Below are 18,296 nucleotides of genomic sequence, written 5' to 3' on the forward strand. Positions count from 1 at the left end.
CCTGAGAAGTGTCCATTTCCAGCTGTCAGGTTCAGCATCTTTTATGAAAAATACACATTTTACAGGTGTCGAGGGTTCTGATTGCGGGGTGACAATAAAACTGTGGCAGACGTATTGTTAACCCCCTCTCCCCCCCTTCCCCCTTCAACCCCTCCCTCTCCCCCCTTCCCACTAAGGACAGAGAGAAGAGAGTTAGAAAAATTAAAAATGTTTTACTAATGCTATTAATAAGAATAGAGAAAATAATATAAAATATACAAAACCAATCTTGAAAGTCTCAGCAACTGCAGAGCCGGCACCCAAAGTCCTGGATTGGACCCTGCAGCCAACCGGAGCTGGATTCAGTCTCTCACTAGGCCTCAATTCGGAGGGACGATTCACAAGGTCCTCTCCTAATGTCGGCCATAAGCAAAAGGGACGAGATCCTTGTGATCTCCCACTTTTATATGAAGTATTCACGTGAATGGAATGTTATACTCGGTTGGTTTCTTGGTCACCTGTTTCTCGTTGCCCCTCTCGTGAGATGTGAATCTGTCCTTATCAACAACCTTGCATTCCATTGCTATGTTTACCAAAACATGTATCTGGTTCTCCAGGAAAATGCAGCTAATATGAAGGCTTTAGCTGACAGGCCAAATTCACTGTCGAGGGTTAAGATTGTGGGGTGACAATAAAACCCTGGCAGAGGTATTGTTAACCTCCTCTCCCCCCCCAACTTCCCCCTTTTGCCCCTCCCTCTCCCCCCTTCCCACTAAGGACAGGCGATTGGGAGGGAAAGAAGGACAGAGAGAAGAGAGTTGGAAAAATTAAAAATGTTTTACTAATGCTACTAATAAGAATAGAGAAAATAATACAAAATATACAAAACCAATCTTGAAAGTCTCAGCAACTGCAGAACCAGCACCCAAAGTCCTGGATTACACTCTGTAGCCAACCTGGAGCTGGATTCAGCCTCTCACTAGGCCTCAGTTCACAGGGACGACTAGCAAGGTCCTCTCCTAATGTCGGCCATAAGCAGATGGGAAAAAGGAAAAGGGAAAAGGGACGAGATCCTCGTGATCTCCCACTTTTATATGAAGTATTCACGTGAATGGAATGTTATACTCAGTTGGTCAGTTTCTTGGTCACCTCTTTCTCATTGCCCCTTTCGCGAGATGTCCATCCGTGCTTATCAATAACTTTGCATTCCATGGCTATGTTTACCAAAACATGTATCTGGTTCTCCAGGAAAATGCAGCTAATATGAAGGCTTTAGCGGACAGGCAAATTCACTAAAAGAGAAACTTGTTTTTTAACAAAACCAGGGCATTCACTAAAAGAGAAACTTTTTTTTTAACGTAACCAGGACAACAGGTGATTATTTGATGAACCCATCTCCAGTGCTTGCAGTCTCAGCAGCAGCAAAGAAATCTCTTGTACTACTGCTGTAGGGCTTCTTTTTTTATTGCCTTCCTTAACTTTCCATCTTTTCTTCCTGGTTCCTCTTCTCTGCTGAATTAAACTTTCAAATTCAGCTGTGGCATAAGCATCTAGCTTTCTGGTTTTGTCTTGTGTGGTGACAGTGCTGTTTTTCCCAGTTCTGAAACATGTGGGACTGTAAAGGTACCAAGTGGAGCAGTTTTTGAGTTTCGCAGCAGTTACCAGAGCTTCATTTGGGAATTTCAGGTGTGTTGTGATCTGTAGAAAGCTGCCCCTTGGAAAAAGAAAACTTTTTAAAATAAAAAAGCAGGTGACCAAACTGATGAGACCTGGCTAAGTCATATGAGTGGCAACACCAAACAGATTGGTGGTTTGGAAATTGAAGCTGTGGGTTGCATAGAGGTAGTACTTATGAAGAAAGGCTGAGGGAGCTGGGTCTCTTTAGTTTGGAGAAGAGGAGACTGAGGGGTGACCTTAATAATGTTTATAAATATATAAAGGGTGAGTGCCATGAGGATGGAGCCAGGCTCTTCTCAGTGGCAAACAATGATAGGACAAGGAGTAATGGGATCAAGATGGAACACAAGAGGTTCCACTTAAATTTGAGAAGAATCTTCTTCTCAGTGAGGGTTACAGAGCACTGGAACAGGCTGCCCAGGGAGGTTGTGGAGTCTCCTTCCCTGTAGCCTAAATAAGGCAGAGTAGAGGGGTAGGATTATCTCCCTGACCTGATGGTCACACTCTTTTTAATGCACCCCAGGATACCATTTGCCTTCTTGGCCACAAGGGCACATTGTTGACTCATGGTCAACCTGTTGTTGTTCTTATCTGCAGTGTTGTTTTCCAGCAGGTGCACCCCTAACCTACACTGATGCCTGGGGTTATTCCTCCCCAGGTGCAGGACCCTACACTTGCCCTTGGTGAATTTCATTAGGTTCTTCCCTGCCCAGTCCTCCAGTCTGTCCAGGTCTCGCTGAATGGCAGCACAGCCTTCTGGTGTGTCAACCCTTCCTCCCAGTTTTTTTCATCAGCAAACTTGTTGAGGGTGCACTCAGTCTTTTCATCCAGGTCACTGATGAAAAGGTTGAATAGGACTGGACCTAACACTGACCCCTGGGGAACCTCACTAACTAGAGGCCTCCAACCAGGCTCTGCGCCATTGATCACAACCCTCTGAGCTCTGCCATCCAACCAGTTCATGATCCATCTGTCCCGCCCCAACAGATGGGATGAGGGATGAGTTAACTCTAGACGTGACACGCGCCCTGACTCAAGAGATGAGACCAGGTGTGAGTTAACTCTGGGTTAATTCTGTGCAGTTATGTGAAGTGAATGACAGACAATCACCTCCAGGGTCCAATTCAATTGTGAGTTTTACTAAAAGTACTTGTTGGAATATTGGTTACAGTGAATGGTGACTTGGCAAAAGTATAACAGAACTTATCAACACATTAACAGCAAAAATCCTACTACGAGCGATATATTGGCAACCATCAGTAGCTATAATATGAAATTTAACCAGAAATCAACAGCAGAGCTTAAAGATGGTGTTATCCTTATATGTTCAAAAGGGAAAGGGAGAAAGAGAGTGGTAGAGAGGGAAGGAAAACTAAGGTATAAAGGAGAGAGAAAGAGAGTAATATATATACTGAAGGAGAGACAAAGAAATGGGGGTATAGAAAAAAGGAGCGAAAGAAAGAAAGAAAGAAAGAAAGAAAGAAAGAAAGAAAGAAAGAGAGGGATCCAGTCTCTTACAGCCCCACAGCGTGGATGACAGGACTTGTACGATGTTGTGTAGCCTCGATGTTCCATGGCGAGGATGCTGGGGTCAGGAGCGCAACATCCTCCTATGTCTGGTTCAGAGTGAGGGTCCTCAGGGTGCTGGTATTCTCTTGGTGAGGCCAAGCTGGTATTCCCTTCGGTGAGACTGGTAGGCCCTACCTGTGATGTTTTAGATGAGCTTTTTATAGCTCCCAGAGTAGAGGAAAGTCGGGGGGGGGGGGGGGTGGGGGGGGTGGGGAGGGGGGGAAGTGGTGATTGCGAAAGAGGGACAAGTCTGGACAAGTCCTGGGCCACGTTAAAAGGGTCTCAACTTTTCCCCTTTGTTTGCAGAGCTGGGCATATCAGGAGATGGGGCTATGTGCCCTCTAGCACATCCTCCATCTCTGGGCGGTCAGCTAGCCTGATCTGTGGCTCGTTAGCTCCTCGTTGATATGTAGATCACAGTTCCCCTTGCTCTGAATGTGTCATCTCCTGGCTGAACTGGTTTCACCACAATGTTATCAACCATGATCCTCATCAATACACAACACCATATCACCATGCATTCATCCAATCCACACTTCTTGAGCTTGCCTATGAGTAGGTTGTGAGAGTCAGTGTCAAAAGCCTTACTGAAGCCCTCTGAAGAGGACCCTGCCAGTTCTGCTTGTGATCCGAGGCCTAATTCCAGGCCCTACATCCCTGAATCCAGTTCCGGTTTACTGTGGAGTCCGGCCCAGGACTTCTGGGTGCCTGCCCTGCAGCTGCTGGAGCAACACCAGCTCTGCCATGGGCCGCTGCTGCACTACACCGGGGAATTCAAGATTGGTTTTGATTATTTTGTATTATTTTCTCTATTTATTAGTAGCATTAGTAAATCTTTTTAAACTTTTCCAGCTCATAAGTCTCTCTCCCTTTTCCTCCTATTACCCTTCTGAGTGGGGAGGGCGGGGAGTTTACAGAGAGCATCGTCCAGGGTTTATTGTTGCCTTGCAATAAATGGTGACAGATGGGAAGCAGTACGTTCTTGTTGGGGTGGAAGTGGTGTCAGGAGTTACCCAAGCTGCAGCCACTGTGAGAGTAACTGGGGATAACACAGTGAAAGGCTTGAAGCTATGGTTTAGTTATCTGCCAAAACCCCAATCCATCCAATCAGATAACGGTATCCACTTCACTGTCAGGGTGGTTCAGGAATTGGCAAAAGGCAAAGGAATATTTCACGTCCCCTACTATCCCTTAAGATAAAGGGAGAGTGGAAAGAACAAACAGATTACAGACTCAGTCCCTGAGGTCAGCTGATCAGAGACAGATCAGCCGGAGCTACGTTGGCAGATCCCGTGGTACAGGGGTTTTTTCAGTTTTTAGGTTTTGATTTTGCGACCTGGAAGCATCTGGCAGCCCTTGTGAGAGCGGCTGATGTGGCGTGGGTGTTACCACGGTGACAGCCAGAGATTTAAAATCGGTTGAAACTCAAAACTAGCACTCAGTCCCCGATGTCGGCTGATTGGAGCCAACTCAGCTGGAGCCATGTCGGCAGATCCCGTGGTACAGGGAGATTTTTGGTTTTTGGGTTTTGATTTTGCAACCCAGAAGCACCTGGCAACTCTTGCAAGAGCGGCTGACATGGCGTGGGCATTACCACGGTGATGGCGATCACACCCCCACCCCTCGCCTTGAAAAAGCCTCAGAGAGGGCAGTGACCCGTCACTGTCCACCAGGTACTGGGAGGGGTGACGAGCGTGTGAAGCGTGTGAGTACCACCCACAATGTGCTGTAGCAGTGGGTGTGGTAGCTCGTGCAGCGGGGTACAGAGGTTTTGTCCCTCCTTGCTTGTTAGACCATCTCACCTATTGCCAGTGTCCCAGACTACTGCTGATCATGGTCTCTTCCAGACAGAGAGCTTGTCACAAAAAGACTGTGGCAACCCATACAGAGGGTCTGCCCCAAACCGTGTCTCTACAGGTGTTCAGCCGCAGGGAGTGCCAGAGCCTGCTGCTGCTGGGGGAGAGAGGCCAGCATTCCACCTACGTGAGGTGTGAGCAGGTAGAAGATCTGCTCAGCATGGTGGTGAAACTTAAGGAGGAGGTTTAACACACTGAGGACCATCAGGGAGTGTGAAAAGGAGATCGACTGGTGGAGTAAATCCCTGGCATTCTAGTCAGAAAGGTCCCAGAGAGATACCCCCCAAAAGGTGATGGACCCATGCCCTGTCGGGCAGAGGGGGGAAGACCCAAGACAGCCCCTGCCCTGTTGCTCTTGGGCAGAGGCAGGGGACCAAAAAGATGAGGAGGGTTGGAAGCTAGTTCCAGTTAGGCGCCGCAGGCAACCCCCCTCCCTACCTGCTTTGCTTCCCCAGGTGCCCCTCTGTAATAGGGCCCTGGATCTTGAAGAAGAGGTATGTGAGGATGTGGTGCAAGGCCTGCCTACGAGGTCACATAGGAAGAGGTGGTTGACTCCACGCCTCAAGATTGCCTCTGATAAGAAAGAAAGAAGGGTAATTGTAGTAGGCGATTCCCTTCTGAGAGGAACAGAGGGCCCAATATGCGTAGTTGACCCTCATCATAGGGAAGTCTGTCGTCTACCTGGTGCCCGAATCGGGGATATCACCAGGACACTCCCCAACCTGATGCACCCACCAGACTACTAACCACTGCTGATCTTCCAGACAGGTGGGGAGGAAGCTGCATCCCGTAGTCTGAGGGGAATGAAGAAAGATTTCAAGACCTTGGGAAGGTTGGTGAAAGCGTCTGGGGCACAAGTGATTTTTCTCTTTCCTCCTTCCATTTTTGGGTGATGACATGCGATGGAATAGAAAAATTCAGTCCATAAATTATTTGCTACAAGACTGGTGCTACAGGCAAGGCTTTGGATTCTTTGATAATGGCTGGTTTTATAAGACACCAGTCCAGACAGTGATACGTGGGATAGGTTTATCTCACAGGGGCAAAAGGATGCTGGGAAAGGAATTAACAGGGCTCATTTGGAGAGCTTTAAACTAGATTCGAAGGAGGATGGGGTTGTAGCTGGGCTTGCACCAGTGGGGCAGCACTCTAGTATTGATAAAGACCGGGAGGCCTCCCACTCCCCTTGGGTGAAATCGGTGTACTCAGCTCACTCCCTGAAATGCCTGTGCACCAATACACACAGCATGGGAAATAAGTAGGAGGAGTTAGAAACCTGTGTTCGGGCAGGAGATTATGATCTGGTGGCAATCACAGGGACATGGTGGGACAGCTCACATGACTGGAATATGGTCATGGATGGTTATGTCCTCCCCAGGAAAGACAGGACAGCCAGGCAAGGTGGTAGAGTTGCTCTTTACGTGAGAGAGCAACTACAATGTATTGAGTACTGTCCAGGGGCAGATGAGGAGCAAGTTGAGAGTCCGTGGGTGAGAATTAAGGGGCAGGCTGGCAGGGGTGATACTGTTGTGGGTGTCTATTATAGGCCACCAGATCAGGGTGAAGAAATTGACAAGGCCTTCTACAGGCAGCTGGGAGCAGCCCCACAGTCACAGGCCATGGTTGTTGTGGGGGATTTTAACTACCCTGCTGTTTGCTGGAAGGACTACTCAGCCAGACATCCACAGCGCAGGAAGTTCCTCCAGTGCATTGACGATAACTTCCTGATGCAAATGGTGGATGAGCACACTAGGAGAGGAGCACTGCTGGATCTCATCCTCACTAACAAGGAGGGTCTGGTTGAAGCAGTAAAGGTTGAGGGCTGCCTTGGTTGCAGCAAGCATGAGATGATGGAGTTCAGGATCTTGTGTGGCAGGAACAGAATACCAAGCAGAATTGCAACCCTGGATTTCAGCAGGGCCAACTTTGGCCTTTTAAAACAATTGCTAGGGGAAATCCTGTGGGCAAGGGTACTTGAAGGTAAAGGGGCCCAAGATAGTGGGCTAGCAATCAGGGGCTGCTTCTTCCAAGCTCAAGAGCAGAGCATCCCGACACATAGGAAGTCAAGGAAGGGAGCCAGAAGACCTGCATGGTTAAACAGGGAACTGTTGGGCAAGCTCAAGTGAAAGAGGAGAGTTTACAGATCATGGAAGGAGGGGCTGGCCACTTGGGAAGAATATAAGGCTGTTGTCAGAGGATGTAGGGAGGCAACTAGGAAAACTGAGGCCTCCTTAGAATTAAACCTTGTGAGAGGGGTCAAGGACAGCAGAAAGATCTTTTTCAAATACGTGGCAGATAAAACTAACACCAGAGGCAATGTAGGCCCACTGATGAATGGAGTGGTTGCCCTGGTGACAGAAGATACAGAGAAGGCAGAGTTACTGAATGCCTTCTTTGTCTCTGTCTACTCTGCCAGAGGCTGTCCTGAGGAGCCCCGTACCCCTGAGGCCCCAGAGGAAGGCAGGACAATGGAGGAGTCTACCTTGATTGATGAGGACTGGGTTAGGGAGCAATTAAGCAATCTGGATATCCATAAATCCATGGGTCCGGATGGGATGCACCAGTGGATACTGAGGGAGCTGGCTGAAGTTATTGCTAGGCCACTCTCCGTCATCTTTGCTAAGTCATGGGAGACAGGAGAGGTGCTTGAAGACTGGAGGAAAGCAAATGTCACTCCAGTCTTCAAAAAGGGCAAGAAGGAGGACCCAGGAAACTACAGACCAGTCAGCCTCACCTCCATCCTTGGGAAGGCAATGGAACAACTTATCCTTGGTGCCATCTCAAGGCATATCAAGGATAAGAGTGTCATTAGGGGCAGTCAGCATGGCTACACCAAGGGCAAGTCATGCTTAACCAAACTCATAGCCTTTTATGAGGACATAACGAGGTGGATAGATGATGGCAAAGCTGTGGATGTGGTCTACCTTGATTTTAGTAAAGCATTTGACACAGTCTTCCACAGCATCCTTGCTGCTAAACTGAGGAAGTGTGGTCTGGACAATCAGGTACTGAGGTGGACTGTGAACTAGCTGAAGGAAAGAAGCCAGAGAGTCGTGGTCTGTGGGACAGAGTCTAGTTGGAGGACTGTATCTAGTGGAGTGCCTCAAGGGTCAGTACCGGGACCAGTACTATTCAATATATTTGTCAATGACTTGGATGAGGGAATAGAGTACACTGTCAGCAAGTTTGCCAATGACACCAAACTGGGAGGAGTGGCTGACATGCCAGAAGACTGTGCTGCTATCCAGGGAGACCTGTACAGGCTGGAGAGTTGGGCAAGGAAAAATTTAATGAAATATAACAAGGGCAAGTATAGAGTCCACCACTGATCACAACCCTCTGAGCTCTGCCATCCAGCCAGTTCGTGATCCATTTCACAGGCTATCAGGTTGGTCAAACATGATTTCCCTTTGGTGAACCCATACTGACTACTCCTGATAACCTTCTTTTCCTCCACGAGCTTGGAGATGACATCCAGAATGAGCTGTTCCATCACCTTTCCAGGGATGGACGTGAGGCTGACTGGCCTGTAGTTTTCTCAGTCATCCTTCTTGCTGTTTTTGAAGACTGGAGTGACATTGGCTTTCCTACAGTCCTCAGGCACCTCTCCTGTTCTCCAAGACCTTTCAAAGATGATGAAAAGTGGCTTTGCAGTAACATCTGCCAACTCTCTCAGCACTCATGGGTGCAACCAATCGGGGCCCATGGATTTGGGGATGTCCAGTTTGTGTAGACAATCTCTAACCTGTTCTTCCTCAATCAAGGAAAAGTCTTCCTTTTGCCTGACTTGCTCTTCTGTCTCTAGGGTCTGGAATACCTGAGGGCCAGTTTTAGCAGTAAAGAAGGAAGCGAAGGAGGCATTCAGTAACTTTGCCTTCTCTGTATTATCCATCACCAGTACATCCTCCTCATTCAGCTGCAGACCTACATTTTCTCTAACCTTCCTTTTGCTGCTGATATACTTGAAGAAGCCCTTCTTGTTGTCTTTGACCTCCCTGGTCAGATTTGCTTCCAAGTGGAGCTTGGCCTTCCTCACTGCATCCCTGCATACTCTAACATCTTCTTTGTCTTCCTCCCAGGTGGTCTGTCCCTTTCTCCACATGTCATAAACATCCTTCTTCCACCTGAATTTTGACTGGAGTTCCTTACTCATCCATGCTGGCTTTTTACTCCCTTTACTTGATTTTTCCGTATAAGGATGCATCAGTATTGGCCTTGGAGGAAGCAATGTTTGACTATTTAGCCAGCTTTCTTGTACCCCCTGACCTTCTATAGCCCTATCCCATGGTATTCTTCCAAGTAGAACCTTGAAGACACCAAAGTTCGCCCTGCTGAAGTCCAAGGTTTTAGTCCTACTTATTTTACTGCTTCCTCCACCATCCTGGTTTTGTTAAAAGCAAGACCAGTTCTCTTTTAGTGAATTTCCTCTCAGCTAAGTGCCTTCTAAGTGCCTGCATATTTTTCTTGGATACTGTGCTTGGTGCTGATAAGAGGACCAATGGAATGCTGAAAAAGCTCGTGTTTAGATATATTACTATGGTAACCAAGGTTAACTGCTAACAGGACATATTTGGAAGGAGGGGCAGACGGAACAGGTGACTAAAACTGACCAACTGAGTATTCCATCCCATAATCGTCATACCCCTATATAAGAGAGTGATCACAAGGGTCTAGTGCTCTTCGACCATGGTCGGCATCTGAAGAGCACCCTGTCTGTCTGCCTGCAATCTGGAAGGCCTCAGGACCTGCATCCCTGAAATCCAGTTTCCAGTTTGCTGTGAAGTTCCACCCATGACTTCCGGGTGCCTGCCCTACAGCTGCTGGAGCCACATCAGCTACACCCACCCAGCTCAACCACTGCAGGAGTGACGCCAACTCCATATCAAGCATTCAAGACTGGTTTTGTATATTTTGTATATATTTTCTATTTATTAGTAGCATTACTAAAACCCTTTAAAACCTTCCAACTTGAAGTCTAAATCTCTCTTCCTTCCTTCTTATCTTCCTTATTATCTTTCCGATCTAAAGGAGAGGGTGGATGGAGGGTGAGGAGGTAACAGAGAGTGTCTGCCATGGTTTATTGTTGCCAGTGCCTTAAACCTTGACATCCACGCAGGATCCTGAACTCCACCATCTCATCATTGCTGCAGCTGAGGCTGCCCCCAACCGTGACATCTCCAACCATTTCTTCTTGGTTTGTCAGGACAAGGTCCAGCAGCACACCTCTCCTCGTTGCCTCCTCCACCATCTGTGTCAAAAGGTTGTCACCAATGATCATAGAATCATAGAATCACAGAATCATTTATGTTGGAAGAGACCCTCAGGATCACTGAGTCCAACCATAACCTAACTCTAGCACTAAACCATGTCCCTAAAAACCTCATCTATATGCCATTTAAACACCTCCAGGGATGGTGACTCCACCACTTCCCTGGGCAGCCTGTTCCAATGCTTCACAACCCTTTCCGTGAAGAATTTTTTCCTAATATCCAATAAAACCTCCTCCAGTGCAACTTGAGGCCATTTCCTCTTATCCTATCACTTGCTACTTGGGAGAAGAGACTAACACCCTCCATACTACAACTTCCTTTCAGGTAGTTGTAGACAGCGACAAGGTCTCCCCTCAGCCTCCTTTTCTCAAGGTTAAACAGCCCCAGTTCCCTCAACTGCTCCTCATATCACCTATGCTCCAGGCCCCTCACCAGCTTCTTCGCCCTCCTCTGCACTCTCTCTAGTACCTCAATGTCCTTCTTATGATGAGGGGCCCAAAAGAGAACACAATACTCAAGGTAGGGCCTCAGCATTGCTGAGTATAGTGGCACAATCGCTTCTCTAGTTCTGCTGGCCACACTATTCCTGATACAAGCCGGGATGCTGTTGGCCTTTTTGGCCACCTGGGCACACTGCTAGCTCACATTCAGCTGGCTGTCAATCAACACCCCCAGATCCTTTTCTGCCAGGCAGCTTTCCAGCCACTCTTCCCTGAGCCTGTAGTGCTGCCTGGGGTTGTTATGACTCAAGTGCAGGACCCAGCCTTTGGCCTTGTTGAACTATATACAATTGGCTTCAGCCCAACAATCCAGCTGGTCCAGATCCCTCTGTATGGCCTTCCTACCCTCCAGCAGATCAACACTGCTACCCAGTTTGGTGTCATCTGCAAACTTACTGAGGGTGCGCTCAATCCCCTCATCCAGATCATTGATAAAGAGATTAAACAGAACTGGCTCCAATACTGAGCCCTGGGGAACACCACTTGTGGCCGACTGAATTTGGTTCAGTTCACCACGACTCTTTGGGCCTGGCCCTCCAGCCAGTTCTTTATCCATCACCGAGTACTCCCATCCAGGCCATGAGCTGCCAGCTTCTCCAGGAGAATGCTGTGGGATACGGTGTCAAAGGCTTTAATGAAGTCTAAGTACATAACAGGCTGGAGAGTTGAGCGGGGAAAAATTTAATGAAATATAGCAAGGGAAAGTGTAGAGTATTGAATCTGAGCAGGAACAACCCCAGGTTCGGGTATAAGCTGGGGACTGACCTGTTAAGAGAGCAGCTTAGGGGAAAGGGACCTGGGGGCTCTGGTAGACAGCAGGATAACCATGAGCCAGCACTGTGCCCTTGTGGCCAAGAAGACCAATGGCATCCTGGGATGTATTAGAGGGGGGTGGCTAGTAGGTCCAGAGAGGTTCTCCTTCCCCTCTACTCTGCCCTGGTGAGACCACATCTGGAATATTGTGTCTATTTCTGGACTCCTCAGTTCAAGAAGGACAGGGAACTGCTGGAGAGAGTCCAGTGCAGAGCCACAAAGATGATTAAGGGAGTGGAGCATCTCCCTTATGAGGAAAGGCTGAGGGAGCTGGGTCTCTCTAGCTTGGAGGAGACTGAGGGGTGACCTCATTAATGTTTACAGATATCTAAAGGGTGAGTGTCACGAGGATGGAGCCAGGCTCTTCTCTGTGACAACCAATGATAAGATAAGGGGCAATGGGTATAAACTGGAACACAGGAGGTTCCATTTAAATTTGAGAAGAAACTTCTTCTCAGTGAGGGTGACAGAGAACTGGAACAGGCTGCCCAGGGAGGTTGTGGAGTCTCCTTCTCTGGAGACATTCAAAACCCGCCTGGACACCTTCCTGTGCAACCTCATCTAGGTGTTCCTGCTGTGGCAGGGGGATTGGACTAGATGATCTTTTGAGGTCCCTTCCAATCCCTATCATTCTGTGATTCTGTGATCCACAGCCTTTCCCTCATCTACTAGTTGGATCACCTTGTCACAGAAGGAGATCAAGTTGGTCAAACAGGACCTGCCTTTCATAAACCCATGTTGACTGGGCCTGATCAAATGTTTCTCTTCTAAGTGCTGTGTGATGTTACTTAAGATCATTCACTCCATTACCTTGCCCGGCACCAAGGTTAGATTGACAGGTCTTAGTTCCCTGGATCCTCCTTCCAGTCCTTCTTGTAGATGGATGTCACATTAGCCAACTTCCAGTCAACTGGGACCTCCCCAGTTAGCCAAGATAGATAGATAGCTGAAAGTTAGCTTATAGATAATGGAAAGTGGCTCAGTGATCACCTCCGCCAGCTCCCTCAGCACCCTTGGGTGTATCCCATCTGGCCCCATAGACTTGTGAGTGTCCAAGTTGTGTAGCAGGTCGCTAACCATTTCCCCTTTGATTATTTGGGCTTCATTCTGCTCCCCATCCCTGTCTTCTGGCTCAGGGGGCTGAGTACCTGGAGCACAACTGTTCTGACTATTAAAGACTGAGGCGAAGAAGGCATTTAGTACCTCAGCCTTTCCCTCATCCTCTGTCACTATGTTTCCCTCTGCATCTATCAGGGGATGGAGATTTTCCTTAGCCCTCCTCCTGTTGCTAATGTATTTATAGAAACATTTCTTCTTGCCTTTCACAGTCCTAGCCAGGCTCAGCTCTAGTTGGGCTTTGGCCCTTCTGATTTTCTCCCTGCATAACCTCACAGAATTCTTGTATTCTTCTTGAGTGGCCTGCCCCTCCTTCCAAAGGTTATAAATATTCTTTTTCTTCCTAAGTTCCAGTTGCAGCTGTCTATTCAGTCAGGCTGGCCTTCTTCCCTGCCGGCTTGCCTTCTGGCACACAGGGACAACCTGCTCCTGCACCTCTGAGATTGTGGGAATAGCAAGACGTGTGATAAAGGAAGATGGATACTAACATGACCATCCAGACGGTCAAAAAAGAAATAATACTAACATGAATAAATCACAGGAATTAGTCAAAATATAAAGGGCCTTGGACGAGTTGTACTGAAGTATGTTTTTCATAATTGTAAGGAGTGATAGCCCAGGCTCTTGAGAATGGTATCTCAGGCAGGAAAACCACCCCCAAGTATATGTGACGTGTGAATGATGTTGGGCCTGGTCTGTGAATTTGTGGGAACGTGACTGAAAACAGACGCAACACGAGTGTGGTATGTTTGGAATAACAATTATTGAAAAAACATCCTGTCTAACTTCTTAGTCCAGGCCCATATCTGTAAACCTATAAATTGTGGATGATTAATAAAGAGGGCCTTAGCCTGACTCAGCTCTCTCTGTTCTGCCTGGCTCTGTGCTCCCTCCTGAACACAACCTCTGCCTGTGTGTGTGTCTTTGTCTGCATCTCCGTGTGCGTCGTTCCTCATTGCCGCATAAGATTACCTTCTTGAAGAGAGACCAGCCTTTCTGGACTCCTTTGTCCTTCAGGACTATCTCCCAAGGGACTCTGCCAACCAGCCTTCTGAACACATCAAAGTCTGCCCTTTGGAAGTCCAAAGTAGCAGTTCTGCTGACCACCCTTCTAACTTCTCCAAGGATAGTAAACTCAATCATTTCATGATCACTATACCCAAGGCGACCTCCAACCGACACGTTGCCCATGAGTCCTTCTCTATTTACAAACATCAGATCCAGTGGGACTCCTTCCCTGGTAGGCTCACTAACCAGCTGTGTTAGGAAGTTGTCCTCCATGCTGCCTGCAAAATATTTCATCTGCCTCTACATCCTGGCTGAGTGATCTGTAACAGACCCCCACCAGGATGTCTGCCTTGTTGCCCTTCCCCTTGATTCTCACCCACAGACACTCAACCCTATCACCACCCTCCTCAAGTTCCAGACAATCAAAAACCTCCCTAACATACATCGCTACCCCACCTCCTCTCCTTCCTTGCCTATCCCTTCTGAAGAGTTTATAGCCATCCATTGCAGCGCTCCAATTATGAGAATCATCCCACCATGTTTCTGTGATTGTAGTGGTAGTAAATTCGACGAATCCAGACGCCGGCATAAGCTCTTTGATCGAACGGGCGGGCCGGGCGAGAGTAAGGAGTCTAATTCAATGTGAATTTACCATCCGTACTCTTTAATGAACTCTTAAACAACACTGAATATCAATGTCCCCGAGACCACGTTTTTCCAAGCCTTATATACTCTATACCAAAAGGCCATGCGGCAAGTGCAGGCTACAATTGGTTACACTCACAGTCACTCATCCCCCCCCACTATGGCGATTGGCTGCAGGGCACTGCTCACAGACTGTTCATGCGTAGCGGCAACGCCCCTCCTGCAGCCTGGGTCGAGGGCAGAGCAGCTTCTGTTTACTTTCCTTTTGTCTCTGGTGTCTCAGGGAAATCCTTCCGTGTAGCACAGCCGCATCAAGCCCTGGCTTGTTCACAGCACACAGCCAGAGACTCTCCACAATTCCTCCTTTTTTTTTTCTTTTTGGACAAGCCAGGATTGATTAGCTGTGTGTTCTAATCCTTTTTTGATATGTGATAAAAAACAACTTATACATAACATATAAATAACAACAACAATCAACGTAAACAGTGCACTTTGCAATAAACCTGAGGTATTCCATTGCCGTTTAAATATCGCAATGGATTGATTAAACAAATTCCAAGAACTTTGGTTTAAAGATACTCAACTTATAACAAACGATGTGCTGGGTGTTGATAAACTTACTCAAGAGGTAGTGGTGTTTAAAGATCTACTTATATAACTATAGTACGCATACATGTCACAGCTAAATCAATGCAAAGGTTACACCTCACTCTGTGACCTCCGAGGGTTCTGCTGCAGGGAGTTGACTTGGTTGAGTTTGTTTCAACTCCGGCTTTACTGCTCGGCTTGGAACCCACAATGGACCTTGATCTGTGGAGAGACACATATACCCTCTACCATTAAAAATAACAGGTACTGGTCCCTTCCACAATCCAGTGGTGGGATCACGATATCTCACCATGAATTCCGGTAAAGTGTTTTTCCTTCCTAGTCTGATCTGATAATGATGAATGATCACAGGAGGCTCCTCATGGTCTCCAGTTAGACATAAATAATTCAAGGTAAACAACACCTTTGCTAAACGCTGTTGACAATCTAACTCTTCCTGCTTCTGTTTGCTCAAATACCCTTTAATCATTTGATGTGCTCTCTCGATGATTCCTTGGCCTGTTGGGGAATGAGGTATACCTGTAACGTGTTTCACTCCCCATTTCATTAGAAAAGTTCTAACTTTCTGGCTAACATAGGCAGGGCCATTGTCTGTCTTAATCTTTTCTGGGACACCCATTACAGCAAAACAAGCTGTAAGATGTTTACATACATGTAGTGCTTTTTCTCCTGGTAAAGCAGTAGCCCATATCATTTTTGGAAAAGTATCGATTGTGACATGCACATATTTAAGTTTTCCGAATTCTGGCACATGTGTCACATCCATTTGCCATACTTCTAAGGCTTTTAAACCTCGAGGATTGACACCGATTCCTATACCTAACATCTGGCTTCCACACTGAGGACATGCCTGTACAATACTTCTTGCTTCATTTAAAGTTAAATCAAATTGTCTTTGGAGACCTCTGGCATTCTGATGAAAGCTCTCATGACTTTGTCTCGCTTGTTGGAATTTATCTGTTGGAGGCATGTGCTGTACTGAACTTACTAAACTATCTGCAATTTGATTTCCTTCACCTAGACCAAGATTCCATTGATGACTGCGGATGTGAATCACACAACAGGGTTCTTTTCTTTGATTTAAAATAGCTCTCAATTGTACAAACAATTTTCCTAATCGAGGATTATTCGATTGTCTTAACAGGGCATTTTCCATTCTGGGTATTACACCTGCTACATACAAAGAATCTGTGACAACATTTAAAGCAGATTTCAGCCAATTATTTAAGGCCCATATTACTGCCGTGAGCTCTAAAGTCTGCAATGAATCCTCTTTTGAACCTTCAATTAAATGCTGTTTCCATTGACTATTCTCTTGCCAGACACATGCTGCCTGGTGTCTTCGTTTTCCTGCATCTGTATATACTGTAAGGCCTTCAACAGGTTTTGCTTTTACTTTGCTTCTCTCTAACCACTGATTTGTTCTAAGGAATTGCCATAGTTTACCTTTTGGTTGTCGTGAATGTACCTTGCCTATAAATCCTAATAATGCATTCTGTATAGGCATCGAATGTCTCAGCCACCATTCTAAATCGGCTCCATTTATCGGAATACTGATGTCATCTGGTTCCTGACCGCTAATTTCTAATATTCGAGATCTTCCTTTTCGAATCAATTCTCCAATTGCTTCTGGTCTCGTTTGAATACTGAATTTTGGTTGGACACTGAGAAAAATCCACTCTAATAATCGCAAATCATTTTCTGTTTTCAATCTGACAGTGGCACAAAAGGAAGAATCTGTAGCAACATCTATGGGGAATTCCCCGTTTTTGTTTTGCCACTGGCAGATGATTGCACACGGATGTTCTAGATTGCTAATAAGGAGGGAAATTGGTCGATCAGAAAGTCTTCGGCTAGACCAATTTGTCTGTACTTTTTGTATAATATCAGAAAGACATTTGAGATGCACGGACTCTAAGCTTATTTTCTTAGCTGGATCACCTCCTTTTAGAAGCGAAGTAAGAGGTGCTATATCATTGTTAGTAATGCCGACGCAATTTCTAATCCATTGTATGTCCCCTAACAATTTTTGGACATCATTTAATGTTTGTAAATCAGTATGTAATTCAATTTTTTGTGGACGAATCTGTGCATCACAAATGGACCAACCAAGGTATTTCCAAGGTGCAGACTTCTGAACTTTCTCTGGAGCTATGACCAACCCCTTTTCTTTGAGTTTGATCGTAATTTGGACTATGGAACTTTCTGTGAACTCAGCTTGTTGACAGAACAGAATATCATCCATATAATGATAAATAATTGTTTGTTTCCATGATGCACGAATAGGTTGAAGTGCCCATGCAACATACATTTGGCACAGTGTAGGAGAATTTTTCATACCTTGCGGTAGCACTACCCACTCATACCTTTTAGCTGGTTCCGCTTTGTTTACTGAAGGCAGTGTAAATGCAAAACGCTGTGTATCTTGTTCATGAAAAGGAATGGTAAAGAAACAATCCTTTAAATCTATAATTAGAATATGCCAATTTTCTGGTAACATTACAGGTGATGGTAATCCAGGCTGTAAAGCACCCATGGCTTGCATTTGATCATTTACCTTTCGCAAGTCATGTAATAATCGCCACTTTCCACTCTTTTTTGGTATTACAAAAATTGGGGTATTCCATGGACTAGTAGAAGGCTTGATATGGCCTGCAACTAATTGCTCTTCTACTAATTCACGTGCCTTTTGCAGTCACTCTTCTGTTAATGGCCACTGGTCAACCCAAACTGGGCTATCTGTTAACCAGGTCAATGGAAGGTTGGGCAACTGCTTTCCAGTGACCACTAAGGAAAAGGCAAAGTAGTTAACACAGCACCAAGTTGCCCCAAGACATCACGGCCAATAAGCGCCTCAAGGCTGCTTGGCAATTCCATTACATACACCCTAAGGGTAACACATTGACCTTCAGGGAAACTAATCGAAATGGGATCAACACTTATATTTGGAGTAGTTTGACCCCCTACTCCAGCTACAGTGGAAGAGATTGATTTTTGAAGTTTCCAATTTCGTGGCCATTTGAATTGACTAATGATGGAGACATCAGCTCCAGTATCAAGCATTGCATTTACCTCTACAACAACAGTAGAATCAGACTGAAATAGTTGCACACGTAACATGGGACGCTGAGTCATTGATGAGGTGAAGCAAACTGCAGGACCTGTCGATCCAAATCCTTTATCATGCCTTTGTGTTGAGGATGCTGGAGGAACTCCTGGAAGCATTGGTAGGCAGTTTTCCAGTGCTACTACCT

This window comes from Patagioenas fasciata, chromosome W (genome assembly GCF_037038585.1).
Source record: "Patagioenas fasciata isolate bPatFas1 chromosome W, bPatFas1.hap1, whole genome shotgun sequence".
NCBI lineage: Eukaryota > Metazoa > Chordata > Aves > Columbiformes > Columbidae > Patagioenas > Patagioenas fasciata.